Genomic DNA, 17,710 nt, shown 5'->3' with positions numbered 1-17,710 from the left:
TTAGAACTCACACAGCATAATTTTGCCTCAAACACAAGTCCACCTGGATTTCAGGAGGGAGGAACTCTTCAGTTTCCAGATGAAATGCCTGGTGTTCAGGGGGATGTGGATTTCAGATAAGTAATAAATGGGCTCTTAGGGGTTAAGACATCGTGGGCAAATTTTGGACTGTGCTGAAGGGTTAAGACATTATGTGCAGTATTTGGATCATGATATACTAACAAGTTTGGTGGGGTGGGGCTTCTTGCGTTTTATTTGCTAGATCTGAATGAATCTCCCTTTACCAATGGGAGAAAAGTCAAAATCATAGTATAGCAAGAGTATATGGACCAAGAGCACTGTGCCTATATTTAGAAACAACTCTTACATGGTTTCTGATTCACCCCATGTGTAAAATATGTTCAGGGTCAGGAATAGCAAGTCTCATTCCTCTAGGCATTGATTTGAGGTTTAGAATCTCATCCTCTAAATTAGGTCCAAGGGTAGGTGAAGGTCTTGATGTACTGTTCCATCAGTACACTCCCTTCTTCTTTGAAGACCCATGGAGAGTAGAGACAAGTTTTGTGACCCCTATACAGTTGACCTATGACAGTGAGGGGGTAGAAGGCAGCAGCTATGGACTTTTACATAACTAAGTAGAAAGAATAGCAGTGACTTATATAGGACAGTTCTGAAGTTCTGCTGGGTGAATGTTGCAGGTTCTTGGCTAGTGGCTCAATCCTGTTGCCCAGAGATGGAGCCTTAGGGCTCTTGGCTGTGTCTAGGTTCTTATTTCTTCCCACCACTGCACCTTTCTTCCATAAAAATGGCCTGTATTGGAGCTGATTAGTAGTTTGACAATTTGAAGGTCTCTTTTCTTTTTATTCCATTTCTTGTTTCCTATCTAAGTTTACATCATTCCCTTAAAAATACCGTGAGCATTTGTGTATCAATTTGTAATCCTCCCTGTTAATACAGAAGAGGCATTCACACATCTCGCAGTAAGACTGTCTGCCTTGCATTAGGAGACTTTACCCAGACTGTTCCCCTAAGATTCTTAGCTGCTCCATCCCTTCACCGTTGTTTCTTGACTTTGTCTTCAAGCTTGCAGAATGCTGTACAAAGCTTACCTCTATCTCCTTACCCCAGATTTTCCTTTTACGTGTGTTTCCTGGGGCTGCTGTACCAAATCAACATGACCCTGGGTGACTTAAATCAACAAATTATTTAACAATTCCAGAGATGAGTCAAGGCATCCACCAGACTTTGCCTCCCTTTTTATAACAGACTCTAATTCTTTTAGCTCTGTTTGCATGTAAACATGTTGTATGTTATAGATGCACATGTACATATGGTTTGTCCACCTTTGTGCATGTCCCCGGAGGCTGAAGGACTACATTGGGTGTCCCCCTTCATCACTCTCCACCTTATTCCTTTGAGGCAGTGTCTCTCCCTGAACCCAGAGCCTGCAATGTTTGGATAAACAACAAGTAGAAAACCCTGTGATCGTTCTGTCTGTGCTTCTTACAGCACTGGGTTTACAGGTGCTCACGGTGCCATTCCTAACTTGTATAAAGGATCCCAGATCAGGTCCTCACGGTTGTGAGGCCAGCACTCTTAGCCACAGAGCCGTCTCACCAGACACATCTTTTAGAGGCTGTGGAGGAGACCTTATAAAAGCTTTCCTTAGCCTCCCACATCACATCGTCTTCAGTTTACAGACTCGCCCCTCCAGTCTGTCTCTCTCAACGTGTGGCTGTCCCCTTGTATAATAGCAGTGTGATCGTCAACTTCACAAGGGACCCTCCTCCAATGGTTTATCATCTCACCACGTACATTCCAGTTTTGGTGATAGAGCCAACAGTGTCCCTAGACCACTTTCGTAATTCCAGGCATGGGTTAGGGGTAGCTATCACATTTTGTCACCTAGTCTCTGTGACCTTAATACACAACATTTCTACAGCCTTTCCATACGTTGGATTGCATTGACGTTTTGGAGATAATGGATCCTCTAACTTTTTAAATTAATATTCTCCTTACTTTAATGTTTGTCTGTTTCTAATTAATTTGAGGTTAACAGTTTCAGCGAGAAGACAAGATAAGTGATGTGCCTGTCTTCAGCTGGTTCAAACTCAGTGCCCATGTATGTGTGGCAGGTACTCTACCAACTGAGCTCTGTCTCCAGCCCCTCAAGATGGTCTTCTACCTGTTCTAGAATCAGCCTTAGTTTTTCATAGTGGAGACAATTGCAGTAGATCAAGGTGTCTGTACTGAAGTCTGTTCATGCTACAAGAGTATTTTTTGGTTTTTGGTCCTTGCAGCGAACAGAGCTAGGAAATATGTGCCCATATGTACACATATAAAATGCACAAAGTAAACTTGCTTATAAATTTATATATAGATATTTTAAGTATTTTATTGAACACAACCTATGCCCCAGAACACCCACCCACCACTGCCCCAGTTGCAGGCCAGCAGGTAAGACTCCTGCAGGCAGGCTTTCCCACCAACTCCCCCCATCTGACGCTGCAATCTACAAGACCCACTCCCTAGCCCAAACTCACCCATCCCCCTGTGACCTCAGCGGCTTCCTGAGACACAGAATCTGCCAGCTCTGATTGGAACATATTTATTAAGTTTAAACTTATACTTTAATTTTAATGGCATCAAGTTTTTTTCTGCCCCCCCCCATTTAGTATTTGGCATTTTCTTACTTCATAATAAGAACACTATTTCCCAACAGCAAGGGCATTTAATTTATTTGCTTAACTTGATTATACATTTAGAATAACTCCAATGTTGTTTCATTTAAACCACTACCAAACTCAACCGTGCTGCAAAGAGTTAAGGATTTTGTTCTTTCTTGGGTGAGAAAGATTTTTTTTCACATGGTGGAATTTACTAATAGCTGGAAACAAAACTCAGATTTTTTTTGTTTTGAAAAATAAAAACAACCCTATTTTTTGGCTAGGCCTGATCTGGTGCTGTTGTTGTTGGCATCCGGAGATTTGAAACTAACACCACAGACATCGGAGTAAGTCTATACATCAGTGCAAACATTTTACACAGCTCTTTCCAAGACAAACAGTGTTCTCTCAGCTGATTTGGAATCTTAAATTCTCCAAAATCACTCTAAGTTCTGCTATATTACAGATTCGGTTTTAAAAAGCTTTAGGTGAGCATTTGTTTAAAAGAGATCTTACTGGGAGCATGGGATAAGGGGGACTCCTAAGAAGGGGAGGGCAGGGCAGTAAATAAAGAAGGGAGGAGGGTAGAACATCAGTAAGTGTGGCTGATAAGTCACAAGGAATCAGACTAAAATACCCTATAATACATGTAATTATATGTATAAGTATACATATAAAATAAAATTTTCTCACGTGTAATATACTGACAATACTCCCTCCAAGAGCCAAGTTCCACTAGCAAAAACCCCAACACCAAGCATGAGAAGCCCTCTTTTGACTTGTCAGAGCTGTCCAAGAGACTCCCAAAACATACAGCCTATTGCTGTTGGCCTCAGTTGACCAATAGAAGTGGAAGGTAAGTCCTTGTTACTGAAGATACCACCCACTTCATACAGAGCCCAGAGACCCTTGATTTGGAACTGACCTGAATGCCTCGTCCCTGAAGACCAGCTTTCAGGGAACCAGAAGGTGACAGCAAGTTTCCAAATGAGGGACGCAACCATCAGTTCTACCCAGCTGTGGCACCTGTGAACTACAGCAATGACCAGCATGGCAAATAACCCTGCAGGTGCAGTTGGGGCACCCTTAGGAGGAACCAACAACTCTCAAATTGGACTTAAGACTTTAAGACTGACAAGAAGGATCCATGCCTGGTACTAGAAACCTAGCCAGCTATTTAGGGTGAACGAAGTCATGGACTTGGAGGAGAACCTACAGCCACCACTTCACTAAACCAGCATCATCTCTCACTGCATTCTAAACATTTGTCCTGTTACCCACAGATGAGTGCAGTCTTCACCCTTCATCAAGGAAACTTCTTCTTGCAACAGATGGAGACCGTGGCAGAAAACCACAACCAATCAAAATTCTAGTTGAGGAGCTCAGTCCCAGTGGATACATCTACAACAGCTCGGGAGACATTGCAGAAGAGGGGATGGGACAGTTATAAGAGCCAGAGGGTCAGGGACTTTGCTGTGAGATCATGTCTCCTTGTAATGTCGGAAGCTACACCCATAAAGTCTCACCAGCATGACTGCCTAAGCATGAGCTGAACAACATCAATAACAATAGACACACCGAAGTGGACAGAGGAAAGCCTGCAAGGCTTCAACCCTACACAAAGAGCTACAGGCAGCTAAGGAATATTGAGAGTGGGAGATCTTCTCCAGGGATGAGTACACAGATTGGTTATCCAATATCAAATAGTCGTCCCTGAAGATATACCGTATGAGTAACATTATACAGACAGAGCAGGTTATAGTTACGTGTGTGTGTGTGTGTGTGTGTGTGTGTAACAACAGTTAGTGAAAAGGGGGGATGTGAATTTGAAAGAGAGCAAAAAGGGGTTCATAGGAAGGTTTAGAAGGAGGAGGGGTAAGAGAGAAATGATGTTATTATATATTATCTCAAAAAATAAGAGAGAATGCTGGCGGAGTGTGATGGCACATGTTTTTAATCCCAGCATTTATGAGGCAGTGCCAGATGACTCTCTCTGAGTTGGGTGCCAGCCTGGTCTACATAATGAGTTACAGGAAACCCAGGGCTATATACTGAGACCCTGTCTCAGAAAAAAAAAAACCTGAGAATGTTCATGGGACTGTTTGTCAGATTAAATAATCTCTACTTCCAAAGACACATATTATAAATTGGTATAATTTTAAATGACTAGGTATAGAAAGTTGAGAATATCACTTTGTTTTAAAAATAGGAAAAATGCAGACTAGGGAGATGGCTGAGTCCCTAAAGTGCTTACTACAGAGCACAGAGACCTGAGTTTTGTTCTGTTCACCCTCATGAACAGCTGGGCACAGTGGCATACACTTGTAATCCCAGTCTGGGGTGGGAGGGGCCTCTCTGACCAGCCAGAGCTTAATAGGTGATCACAGGCTCTAGTGAGACATCGTGTCTCTAAAACAGTATGGGTGCTGGCAAAAAATGGCTCATTTGCCAAAACATATGTGGTAAAAGCATTAGGACCAGAGTGTGAATCCCAGGTGCCCTCATAAGTGACAGTGGGCATGGCATCCCACCCATAATCATAGGGTTTGGGAAGCAGTGACAGGGGATCCCAGGGCAGGCTGTCTAGCAAGACTAACTGGATTATGAAGTTCTGGGATCAGAGAGAGACCCTGCCAGAATATATAAGGTGGAGAGTTATTGAGGAAGACATCGGACTTCAACCTCTGGGTTCCACATACACTCATACGTGGGCCCACACCTGTCCACATACTTAAAAACACAAAAAAGTATATGCATACATATCACATTCACATGCACATGGGAAAAACAAAACAACAAAATAGATAGTTCCTGAGGTATTATGCCTGAGGCTGTCTTCTGACTTGCATACACACATGCACCTACACACTAAACACACACACACACACACACACACACACACACACACACACACACAAATAAAAATAGGAACAATACCCCCCCCCCCATAATTAGCCTATAATTAAGTCTTATAAGTATGCTCTTTAATTTTCTCGTGAACTCACTTCCTGGCTCCCAGAAGCTGAGTGGGTCTTTGTAACTAGCACTCTGCAGGAGTATTTGCTTAATACATATTTGTGGGTGGAAAGACTAGTCAGTAGGAAACAATGTATGAAGACATGTTGGCAAATCCCTTTGATCTGAAATGGTTTAGAGGATGGTCACTAACCATAAAAATGTATAATTTGAGTAGATTTCAATATGGAGCAATGGCCATTAAGTCTTTGGTCTTCTGGTAGAAAAATTGGCATCTTTGGAGCTGGTTATAAACATTGTAGAAGGTATAGACAGTGGTGCCAGGTTGTTTTGAAATTACATCTAGCAATGTGAACTGTCTGAAGGCCAAGGTTATGAATCATGATCAAAATAAACCGGGCATGCTGGAACCCTGGCCTGTCTGATAGGAGACATCTATGGAAACGTTGAAACTTCCTGTCATGAACTCTGCCTTGTGCTGGGTTTTAGATTGCATTCTTGGATGTGGCTCTTGCCTCAAACTCACAATGTCATATGGGGCAGGTGTCTCAGAGAAACACTATCTTTTAAAGGTATGGTAAGGACTCTGAACTTAAGAGGATTAAGTCAACCTTCTAATGTTTTCTGGAATTATATTCAAATTCAAATCTCTTGGCTCACCACAGATACTATTCCTCATTAAAACATCAGGAGAAAAATAAAACCCCAAACATAAGAAAATAAAAAGTGAAAAAGTTAAATTTTATTGGCAGTTACAAATGATAGAATTAAAACTTTTAAAAATTAATGTGAAGAACCCTGGGATGGCTTTTCTTGGGAGTGGAACAAATGGGTTAAACTTTTAAGTTTGGATATGAGGAAAACATTACCATTATATAAACTCATATGGGAGCAAATACTAAATGTCAATGATTCACTCCCATATGCAGCAAGTTGTAAGTCATTCTAGATTCTTCTGGAAGTTTTCTGTTGGAGATTGCTTCCTTTATGATTCCACACAGATTCATGGCAGTGCTCTCAGGAACCAATGAAAGTTCCTGTTTTCTGAGAATCCTCTCTTCCAAGTGTCAGTCTGTGTATTAGTGGAGAGGGGAAGCCCAGGATGAAGGAAGACATAGGTTGAACTCAGAAGGCATGATGTTGTTGGACGTTGTTACTGGGAAATTGCCTAATGCAGAGTCTGGTCCAACAGCGTCATCTCTGTAGGGAAGAAGTCAAGTCCAAGCCCAGATCTAACACCGCTTTATGCAGCAAGCCTGAGAGTGGACAAGCAACAGAGCTTCCCAGGGCTCCGAATGACTGTCCTTTTCATGGCTGTTCTTCTGTCTATTGCAAGGCATGCGTGTTCGGTGCCTCTTGAAGTGCAGGATGAAATCTCCTATTTTTTTGTCTGCTAAGAAGTTAGAAATTCAATCTCTACCTCTCTACACAATGCATAAAGCACACTCGTGAAAGTCTGTTCAACACATCAGCAATTGCATCCATCTTTTAATAAGTAGCTTTTTGTATAGTGATGACTCTTGAGTCTTTTATGTTTGAGACAGGGTCTCACTTTAGTTTCAAACCTGTGCCCATACTCCTGCTTTGGCCTCTTGAGTACTGGGATTCAGGTGTGTCACCATACCTATCTTATGACACTTGAATCTTAATAAGAGAGTTGGCTCCTTTTCCAACACATGATTGGAACATTACTTAAAGCCATAGAGTTGTTTCCATATCCCACCTGAGCTTGCTAGCATGATATTCTGTCTAAGCTGACATAATAGTTAAAATGTAAATTACACGGTATAATCTTGAAAACAGATAATGGGCCAAGTTCCTCCAAGTTCTTCCACATTAGGAGGGTTTGCGTTTTTCCTGGGTCTGAGAATGAAACCAGGGCCAAGGTTGACTGTTGGGTCAACTTCTTGTGAAAATCTGGCCAGACAAAAGAAATTTCATTTGTGTTGGCTCAAAACCCACAAGTGCACATTAGACATACTATTCGGGCTACTTTCTAGAAGATTCCTTTTGTTCCCGACTTGCCCTGGCTGTACTCTTCTACAGGTTGCATCATCCATCCCGTAGACAGCTTTCTCTATCTAGTCAGTCAGTTTGACATGTTCTCTGGAACATGGGGATTCTGTGAGGTCCTTGAAAGAGTGAGAAGGAGGCAGCTGGTCTCAAAGCTCCCTGCTCAAGTGTCTTCTGGATTCTATCCAGTGTCTCTACCAGCTGTAGAATAATCCTCTCCAAACACAAATCTGTTCCTGCCACATGTATTTACAAATCTTCTAGAACCTGCTCTGGGGGTGTCCTACCTTTCAAATAGTTAACACTCAGGCCTTCTTCTTTCTCCATATTTTTGTTCAGATGACTCCCTTCTGTCAATAAGAGCAAATATTCAGCCAAATAAACAAAAACACAGGTGAACAAACAAGCCAACAACCCTCACTAACCTTTAAGACTCTATTCTCATGCCTTTTCTTCTTGAAAGAGAAATTCCACCCTTCATCTACTTATTCTTCTCAGAATAACCACAGAACACATTATTTATGTAGAACTTACATCATAGCTTCATATTCACACACATGTACACCTACACAGACATGCACTTGTCAGATATTTTGAGCATCTTGTGATCTGAATCATGTCTTTTTTCCACATATGTAGTATCAGATTTTAGAAAATGATGAATTAATCAAATAAGTGAACAAATATAAGAGTCCCAGAAGAACCACTGAGTTTTTTGGCAACCCAAGAACTATCTTTATGGAAGAGAACATTAAGTGTCCCAAGTTAAAAGGAGTTTCATTTTGCCCTGACTCCCTAAGAGGAAATTAAATACAACATGTTGAAAGTAGGGGCGAGTTATTGAGGAGGCATGGGAACTGTGGCCACTGTCAAAGTTGAGTCTGCTTTAAGCTTTGTAACTGTTTAGGTGACACCATTTTATTCCCTTACAGGACAAACATTTAGTCAGCTGGATGCCAGGGAAGATAGTGGATGCTGAGAAAAGATTAGATCTCTTATGTGTCCACTCTGGTGAAGTGGTCTATCTATAAATCCACTCATTCTATTACTAAAAGAATATTTATGAGTATCTGCCCCCTTACCAGGACCATGCTAGGCTTGCAAAATAAATAGAAATAGTGTAGGCACAGTGAGTTTTCTGCCCAAAACATACTGTCCAGCATTGAACACCAATGCTTCCCAGAATCCATCTTTGTCTCTATCTTCTGCACATTCTTGGAAGAACACACTCACTTTTGTGGCTTCACTTGTGCTATAAACACTAATGATTTTACTTCTATCCCAGATATTGACTTGTTCTCCAGGTATGTACATCTTATGCCATTTAGCTGTCTCCCCCTAAATTCATCTCAAGCACTTCAATGCAACATATCAAATTCTTCTTACATTATATCCCTATAATAATAATTTTTCCTTTCCCTATTCATGTAGTTGTTGTTTATATTTGCACCCCAAGTCCAGAGACCATCAGCTATTAGAGGTATTTGCTCAGTGCTTACCCTTGATTTTTAATAGTGAGAATATTTTGGCATACATTGTTATTTGTTTCTTCTTCTTCTTCTTCTTCTTCTTCTTCTTCTTCTTCTTCTTCTTCTTCTTCTTCTTCTTCTTCTTCTTCTTCTTCTTCCTCTCCTCCTCTTCTTCCTCCTCTTCTTGCTCCATCTCCTGTTCCTTCTTTTCTCTCTCACTCTTCAGTGTCCAACCTGACTTCAATCTGTTAAGTTTAACTGTTTTGAAATTCTCCATCTCTCTCCCCTATTAGTACCCAGATTAACATTTTCCCGTTTCCTCTTGTGATACCTTACTTCCCTCATTCTTTTAGTATACTTCTGGGAGCTGGCTGACTTTCCCCCCCTGAAGAATAGCCTCAGTGTGTCATTAGATGTTCTACACACCCTGCCTAGACTTTTTTCCTTCAATGCTTTGATATGTGTGGATCCCACAATGCATCTTTTTTATAATGGGCCCCAATCTTCTTCTGTTATGATATTTTGCTTGAGTTGTTGATCTCTTTGGAGGGCCATTCTTCCGCTCTGTATTTTTGAAATCCACAAAGGCTCGACATCATAGCTTAGCCTCCCTTTCTCCCACATCTCTTTGGACTATAGTAATAGTTCCCTCTCCTCTACTTCCAGAGGGCTTTCTTTGCAGTGTGGTGATGACAATCATCCAGATCAACATACATGAGGAGGAGGCAGGCTGTGTCTACAGCCAGTCTTTCTTGTTATGCACTTAATTTCAAATAGGGCAATTGGTTATCATAAGCTCTAAGACCTTGGCTTAGATCCTGAATCTGTGGGTAGAGTACACCCTGAACTAACTACCAACAAGATAGCTTTGTTTTTTTTTGCTGTAGTTAAAAAAGGAGAAAGTTATTCAGAATATATAAATGTCTCATGTAAGTAAAATCGAACCACTTTTTGTGCTCAGCATGTTGATATCACTGGAGGAGCTTAAAAGGAAGGGACAAGGGGCAGCTAATGGGGCTAAGAATGTTTAAAGAATGGAACAACTGTAGCAATGATAACATCTCGAAGCAGCTCCCTAAATACCTTCATGCCATTTGTGGGGAGCACACAGGGTAATGGTCTGCTTTGTCATTGCTGTTATAAATGACAATAGTTTGGAAAAGATCCTTGTATAAAACAGAACATTCTGGAGATGGCATTAGCATTTCTAGGTCACATGAGGTTTAACTCAGTACACCATTGTAACAAGCAAGTGTTTCTCACCTGAGCATGTGATTTCATTAGAAAGTCAGGTGACAGCTGCTCTGTACAGGGTCTCTACCTCCTGTACTCCCCAGACCTGCTCAGGTAGCTTCTCCCTCCCACTGTACTTCCAGAGTCTTCTGGGCTTTTATTAATTGAAACATGTTTCAGATTACACTTACCTTTGTTTCTGGAACAGACCATGTATTCCTTAAAGATCTTCAGACCATTTCTTAAATGCTTTGATATCTTTTCCCCAACAATAAAATGTGAAGTTTATTTTTGTCTTTTTATGATCACCTTTGCTTAATGAGCAAAGAGCAGAATTCTGGCAAAGGTGAGAGCTGTTTGATCTGAAGTATCCCCATTCCAGAAAGGAGTGAGAGAAGTAGACATCACATAAATGAAAATTGACAGTGCTTCCTAATGGGGCAGGCATCTACCGAGGACCCTTCTGAGGAAGGAAGGTGTGACTGGATGACTGTAAGACAGTGTTCCTCAGGAGTTCCTGTTCTGGACATCACCTCAAACCCTGTGTCTCTAAAGGACAGGAGACAAAGAGAGCAGGGCAGTGACTTCCCCCAAAGGAAAGGGGCTTGACTTCTCTTGAGCCTGGAGAGTGTAGCTGCCTTCTGGGGGCAAACAGTAGGGTACACTACCAGGGATATACAACCCTTTTCCACTAAGGGTCTCTTTGCTGAGAGGCTGCACAGACTACAAACAGCTGGAACCCACAGCTCTGTCCACATTTCACCAGTGTTCTCATGGGCACCACAAAGCTCCTGTTTTCCCTGTCAGGGAGCTTGGAAAGCCAGATAGAGAAAGAATAAGAGACTGTTTCATATCGCACAGCCCACATCTGACCATAAGCACAGCTCTTCTGAGCTAAGATGGTCACTGTTTAAAGGCATCTCTTTCTGTAAGGGTATACAGTGACATACACTGTCAGTCATTAGCTTTATGGGTCTTTCCTGAGTGACCATTTCTGAGAATGGGGTTAAGGGAAAATTGGAAGAAATAAATTCATGGCTCAGACACTGCATGGGGCAGGTTTGACCAAGAAGCCAGGGGTAAGACAGCCTTTGGTCCTCTGAAGAGGGAGCAGAGAGGGGAGGAGAAAAAGCCTAGGAGGCCCAGTGATGGAAAGGTGAGTGGAAAGGAACAAGAACTCTTCCCTGGACTCAGGGGATTGGTGGCCAGAAGTTCGCATGCTTTGCCTAGTCTAGGGAAGGGACTGGAAGCACAGACAGAACTTGAGACAATATGGCTCTTCTCTCTATGGAGAACCATTGTCAACCTCATAAAGAGAGTCAGTGGAGAGGGGTGCTAGAGAAAACAGACGGACAAACAGAGCCCCACCCAAGGGTTCAGGCCAGCAAATGAACGTAGGAATCTGGACTCCTTTCTGAAACAGGCATGTGGGTGTGAATTTCAAAATGTGGAATGCCTTATGAGGAAGTACATTATACCATTCAGTGAAGACTGGTCTCTTTAAGGTCAGTACCAGTCTTCAAAGCACACCTCTTTCTAACTCCTCACATATGCAGCTTTGGAAAACAGGAATTTCAACCTCAAGACAATTGACATTTGGGGCCCAGATAGTTTCTTCTTGTAGAATATTTGGTAGCCTCCCTGGCTTTTCCCTGACAGATGCCAGGTGTGGTGACCAAGAGTGTTTGTAGACATTGATATCTGTCCAATGAGATTATAAAACCTACCCCAATGGAGAGCTACTGACCACGTGTTCTTAGTGAGGGGGTTTCTTTGTTAGTTTGATCAACTATTTCCTAATCTTAGTTTTTATTAATATTTTTCTTAAAACTGGATCTAGTTTAATTTTCTTGGTGCTGGGGTTGAACTCATGGACAGAAGTTCAGACCCTTTACATAAGTTACCTATTTATTTGTTCAACAAGCTTCTTACTCATTAAGGTTGTAATGGTAACAAGAAAAGACAATTTGGGCAGCATTGAAGAAAAAGACAAACCATGTTTTATTAGTGCAACATTGATATTGGAGTCAGAAAACTTCTTCTGAGGTCTTTGTCTGCATGTGTGGCTATGTCAACCCAACCTCCTTGGGTCTCTAAAGGACTGTAATATAGTCCTGCAGTCTTTAGCTATGAAGAAGGTAGTTTTATATTCCTACTTCCATGAACCTAGCAGTACTTAGTTTAAAAAACTCCTGCCAGGAAGCTTCTGGCTGTTTATCCTAACATTGAGAATCACATCAAATAGACTGAACTAATTTCCGTTCATGAAGCCATAGAGATGAATAGATATGAATTGAAAAAAGATATAGAAACTGTGATGTAGGACCACTTAAAATGTATCAATTTGATGATTCATATATGAATAGGCATAAATCCTTATTAGATACAGGGGGTTTAGAAATACCCCCTGTAGCCCATGTCTAAAACATAAAATAACACATAGAAAACATAAAACTTAGGATAAACATCCCTACCTCATAAAAACTGCTATAACGGTGAACTATTGAAAGAAGTCAGTGGGAGCAGAGTATGGTCAATAGAGTATGGTCAATAGCAAGTTGGTTATATGCAAATTGGCTTCAGAGGGATTGATTTTAGGTTGGTTGGATTTGGTTTATTCTCTTAGAAAACTTCATCCCTTTTCTGATTCTAGGATTAGAAGATTGGTTTTGAGAGAAGAAAAAGAAAAGAATAAACACAAATACAAGAAATTAAGTAAGGCCATGTTGAAGGACAGAGTGAAGTCTGGATGATATCCTATATGGATCACTCTTGATAACATTGCAACATGGTGTATGGTTTAGAGGACACACTGTCTTCATCTGCTTTTTGTCAGTTGAAGGAATACTGCAAGTACTTTACAAAGAAATGGGGTTTGTTTAGCTTTTAGAATTTCAAAGTGTGTCACCAGAATCTACTTAGCATGTCACCCCATGGATAGTGGAAAAGCCAAAGGGAAATCAGAACTTATGGAAGGGAGAGAGAAAGGACTTCACCCATTTTATAACAGCAGGTCCTTGGGAAGACTAATCCACCCCCATAAGGATGAATCTCGTCTCTAGAGAAACCATGAATCCCTGTTAACCACCTCACCTTTCAAACCATTGCTCAGTAGTCAGTTTTTAACACATGATTCTGTGGGGCCATACCACCCCAATCACTTCAGATGCTCTCCCCATCTTCCTTTGTTCCTCATCCCAACTTATTTTTGTCTGATATTATTAGTCTCATTCTGAGTTATTTATTTATTTGTGTATTTGTTGTCTGTCCCTAAATCACAAGCACACAAACAAACTGTTTAGTCACTACCATCTTCTACTTGGCTTTTCTTTCCTGACTCATCAGAACTTGTGGGTGCTGAATTCTATTTAAATAAACAATTTTCATTATTAACAATCCAATTATTCCTTAAGTTATAATAATAATTAATTATAGAAGTATGTTAGATAGGCCAGCTATACATAATCCTTCACAGTGGCTCTCTAAGTTAGGGACCCTATCACACATTCAAGAAATTTAGGTGTGACAGAGTGGGTTAAAAGTATTCATAGTAAACTTAAAAATATACAGCATTAAGAATCTGATGCTCAGCCAGGTGGTGGTGGTGCATGCTTTTAATCCCAGCACTCAGGAGGCAGAGGCAGGCAGATCTCTGTGAGTTCAAGGCTAGCCTGGTCTACAAAGTGAGTTCCAGGAACGCTGCAAAGCTACACAGAGAAATCCTGTCTCAAAAACCATGCAGCCAACAAATGGTTTATACTTATGCTGGCTCAATGAATCTTTTCAAAATGTCCCAGTGTCTCACAGGAGCCCCTATCAGTGCCTTGTATAACTTAAACATTTTCATTTTAGAAATAGAAACCAGATCCATAAGCAATAACTCTTTCCCCTGTCTCTAACTTCTGGTGATCTTTAATCTGCTCACTGAATCTACACATTTTCCTATTCTAGATATTTCTTCAGGCATAGTCATATAACATTGTCCTTTGAGGGAGACCTGGATAATTTCACTGAGTGTAAAATTTCTAAGGACCATCTATGTTGTTGCATGTATCACAACTTCATTCTTTTCAAAGAGTAATATTCTGTTGTCTGTATATGTACCACACTAAACATTCATTGAGTTATAGGGGAACATACAGAATATCTCCCTTTAGTCTGTTGTGAATGGTGTACTATAGACATTGGCTTAGAAGTATCTGAGTCTTTTTTCAGTTCTTTTCATTAACTTCCTATAAGTGAACTTTCTTGAACAACATGGTAATTCTGTGTGGAAGGCCAGCTCCCACCTTTTAAAGGGTTCCTATGAGGAGGAGAGAGGAATAAGAAACTTTTAGATAGAAAGATCATGGAGAGGAGACAGACAGAAACACAGGATAGCTTTGGAAGGACCTGGATCACAATCCACTGGCCCCTTCTGTCTCTTCAAAAGGGCTTTTTATAACGATGTCAAGGGGTGGGGCAAAAGATTTCCCCCTTGCTCCATCGAAGCATACTACACAGCCAAGTGCAGACTCTTCCAAATACCTGGTAACCACACCTGTGGTCCTATCATCCCATTATGCAGCCCTGCTGGGTAAAGCAAGCTCAGATTCTCAGACCTTGAATAAATTCTCACTAGGAAATCTCTGTGGGTCTATACAGCTCCCCCTTCTTAATATATCAAAGTGCTCCTCAGGCTCCTCAGATAGACTGTGTCTGCCTTAGGTCATTCTTCTTCCCTAGTCAACCTTTCCTGTCCTTGAGATACACTTTCCACCAAGCATACTCTGACTTAGTTTGGAAGCTAGCAAGAATGTTGCCCATCCCTGACTACTAGCCTCTGGCAGGGGGAAGTACAGAACTTAATTCAGCTCTGACTCAGGTCCCTACTAAGAGCTTGCAAGTAGTTGGAACAACCACAGCAATCCTTAGGGCTGCCACACCCACCAGTAAAGGAGTAAAGAATGACCAAGATAGAATGTTCTTTGTGAATGTGTCTAAGATATCTACAACAGCCTTAGCTGCACCAAGCCCTTTTTTAAAATCAGTAAAGTCTTGATGCAAATGCATCAAATTAATAAACTCCTGATGCAACTGCATCAAACTCGAAGACCCCTTTAAGCTTCAGCAAACCATGTTTTTTTAATATCAACAGATTAACACAATTCCAGTATGAATATTATTATACATATTTAAATTCTTACAAACTTACATTCAAAAGCAAACTCTCTATAGGACTACTTTACAAACTTTAGCAAACATCTAAAAGAGATCTCTTAACAGAACTATTTACATTTTCTTCCAACAAGACAAAGAGTACATGAACTATGAGTCACCACAGTTAAAATTGTAGGTCAATTCAAAACTGTTTCATTTGTGAAGTTTGTAAAAACCCAGAAAAGTCAGTTTTAATAACACTCTTATAGTTGCCCTGAAAGCTTGAAATCAGAGGCTAATTCAGCCCTAGAGTCTTTGTATTCAGCTCTTTTGACCCCAGGATTTGGTGAGTACTGCTGCTAGGCGGCTGTAACACTCAGAATGATGTTTCTCCCCCCTCTCCCAGCCACCTTCCCTGCTGAGCCTTCCCATCCATTCCAGAACTGGTTGAAATGTGCCCAGTGACTGATGGTTGCTGGCTGGGGGTGGTGGTCCCTTTACCCACCATTTACCCAAATTCATTGCAGTTTTCCTGAATGCAACACTTTAAATAAGTTTTAAATAAGCATTGCTGAAACTTCACTCCCAGCTACAGAGGCACTTTCAATTAGCTTTACCTAGGGTGAAGACTGCTCCAGGCCAAAAGCTGCTAGCTGGTTGGGGAGAGTCCTATCACAAGAGACTTTCTTACAGCCAGCAAACAGAAGCTGCATCACTTTAGCTGCTACAACTGTTCAGGCTTTTACAATCCCAGTCCTGAGGCTTGAGTGTTCTCAACTGCCTCTTGCCCCAGAGGCTCAGGGTTCCTCCTGCTTCTACAAGCCATGTCTCTCAAACAGCCTTGGCTCCAGGAGGAAACACAGCCACTATGAGCTGTGATTTCACTCACACTATATTACCCTGGGTGTCTGGCTGTTCAGTTACAGGGAACATTTGAAAATCTTGCACTCTTTCCCTCTGCTAACTGCCTCCTGAATACTGCCTTGAAGAGGAGATGCAGTGCTAGCACCAAGGGTTGGCCATGTCCTGGGAGGTTTTTGTGCCAGGGCAATTATGGGTGACCTTTCCATTCTGATAGATGACCCCTCAGGTGAGTCTAGTTCTGCCTCTACAGAAGGAAGAAAGACCTGGGCATGAGAGACCCGAAGAGCTTCCAGTTGTTGAGAAAGAGAAACTGCTAAGTTTTTCAAGCTGTTTAGTTCCTCCCTTATCTCATCCCAAGACTTCTATTCCTTAAACTTGGCCTCATGGCCAAGAGGGAACTGACCTTGATTGAACAATATTGTAAAAGTGTTCTCATGTAGTGGCAGTTCCAGCGGAGCAGAAGGTTTTGTTCCACCCATGTCCACCTCAGGGAAAATTCCCCCTACCATTCAGGGCTTAGATCTAAGTTGTCTCAAATTAATGCCCACAAGACAAAAGCTTCCATGGGAATCTTTTCCAGCCCATGCTCCTCATAATATTTTTGCATTTCAACTCCTATTCTCCCCCAGGAGTCTGCATCCAGAGCCCCATAGTCAGAGAACTAAGGACACAGTTCCTCTACGAACTCCAAGAACCTCTGTACTTGTTGTGGTTCTACCTTAACTCCCCTAGTTTTCAAACTTTCTACAAGTGAATATACAAACATCTGCTTACTATTTCCCTGCCCCATAGCAGCTTTTCTTTCTCAGACTGCTAAATCCAAAGTGGCTGCTTGTTTCTGGATGCTATTTTCTGGGCCAGGTCTGGTACTATGGAAATTCTACTCTCATCCTAAATTTCTTCCTACACAATATTCCTATACACAAACCCTATATTTTTCTTAATTTAATAGATAGAAATTGAGAGAGAGAAACCTAAACAGAGAGAAATACTTGATGCAGCCTAATTTTTTCTATATACAATTTTTTTTTCTCCTGAAGAATAAAATACCACCGCCTAACCTATTCAGACATAATTGGACCTGTCCAACTGCTTCCATGGGGTTTTCCTATACACCCACTTACTTCTTCTGCACTCAAGTAAGTCCCTAGTTCTGGCACCATCTGTGGGAGGCTAGCTCCCACCTTTTAAAGGGTTCCTATGAGGAGGAGAGAGGAATAAGAAACTTTTAGATAGAAAGATCACAGAGAGGAGACAGACAGAAACATAGGATAGCTTTGGGAGGACCAGTATCACAATCCACTGGCTCCTTCTGTCTCTTCAAAAGGGCTTTTTATAACATTGCCAAGG

At 41.4% G+C, this 17,710-nt stretch overlaps 1 long non-coding RNA gene across 1 annotated transcript in view; it reads left to right on the top strand.

The window, feature by feature from the left end:
- Nucleotides 1-17,710, top strand: part of LOC131897580 (uncharacterized) — a 42,160-nt gene that overhangs the window by 20,304 nt on the left and 4,146 nt on the right. The gene's annotated exons all lie outside the window — the stretch shown is intronic.

This window comes from Peromyscus eremicus, chromosome 22 (assembly GCF_949786415.1).
Source record: "Peromyscus eremicus chromosome 22, PerEre_H2_v1, whole genome shotgun sequence".
In the NCBI taxonomy this organism is placed as follows: Eukaryota; Metazoa; Chordata; class Mammalia; order Rodentia; family Cricetidae; genus Peromyscus; species Peromyscus eremicus.
Note: the sequence above shows the minus strand (reverse complement) of the source record. Positions and strands in the feature narration are given on the sequence as shown.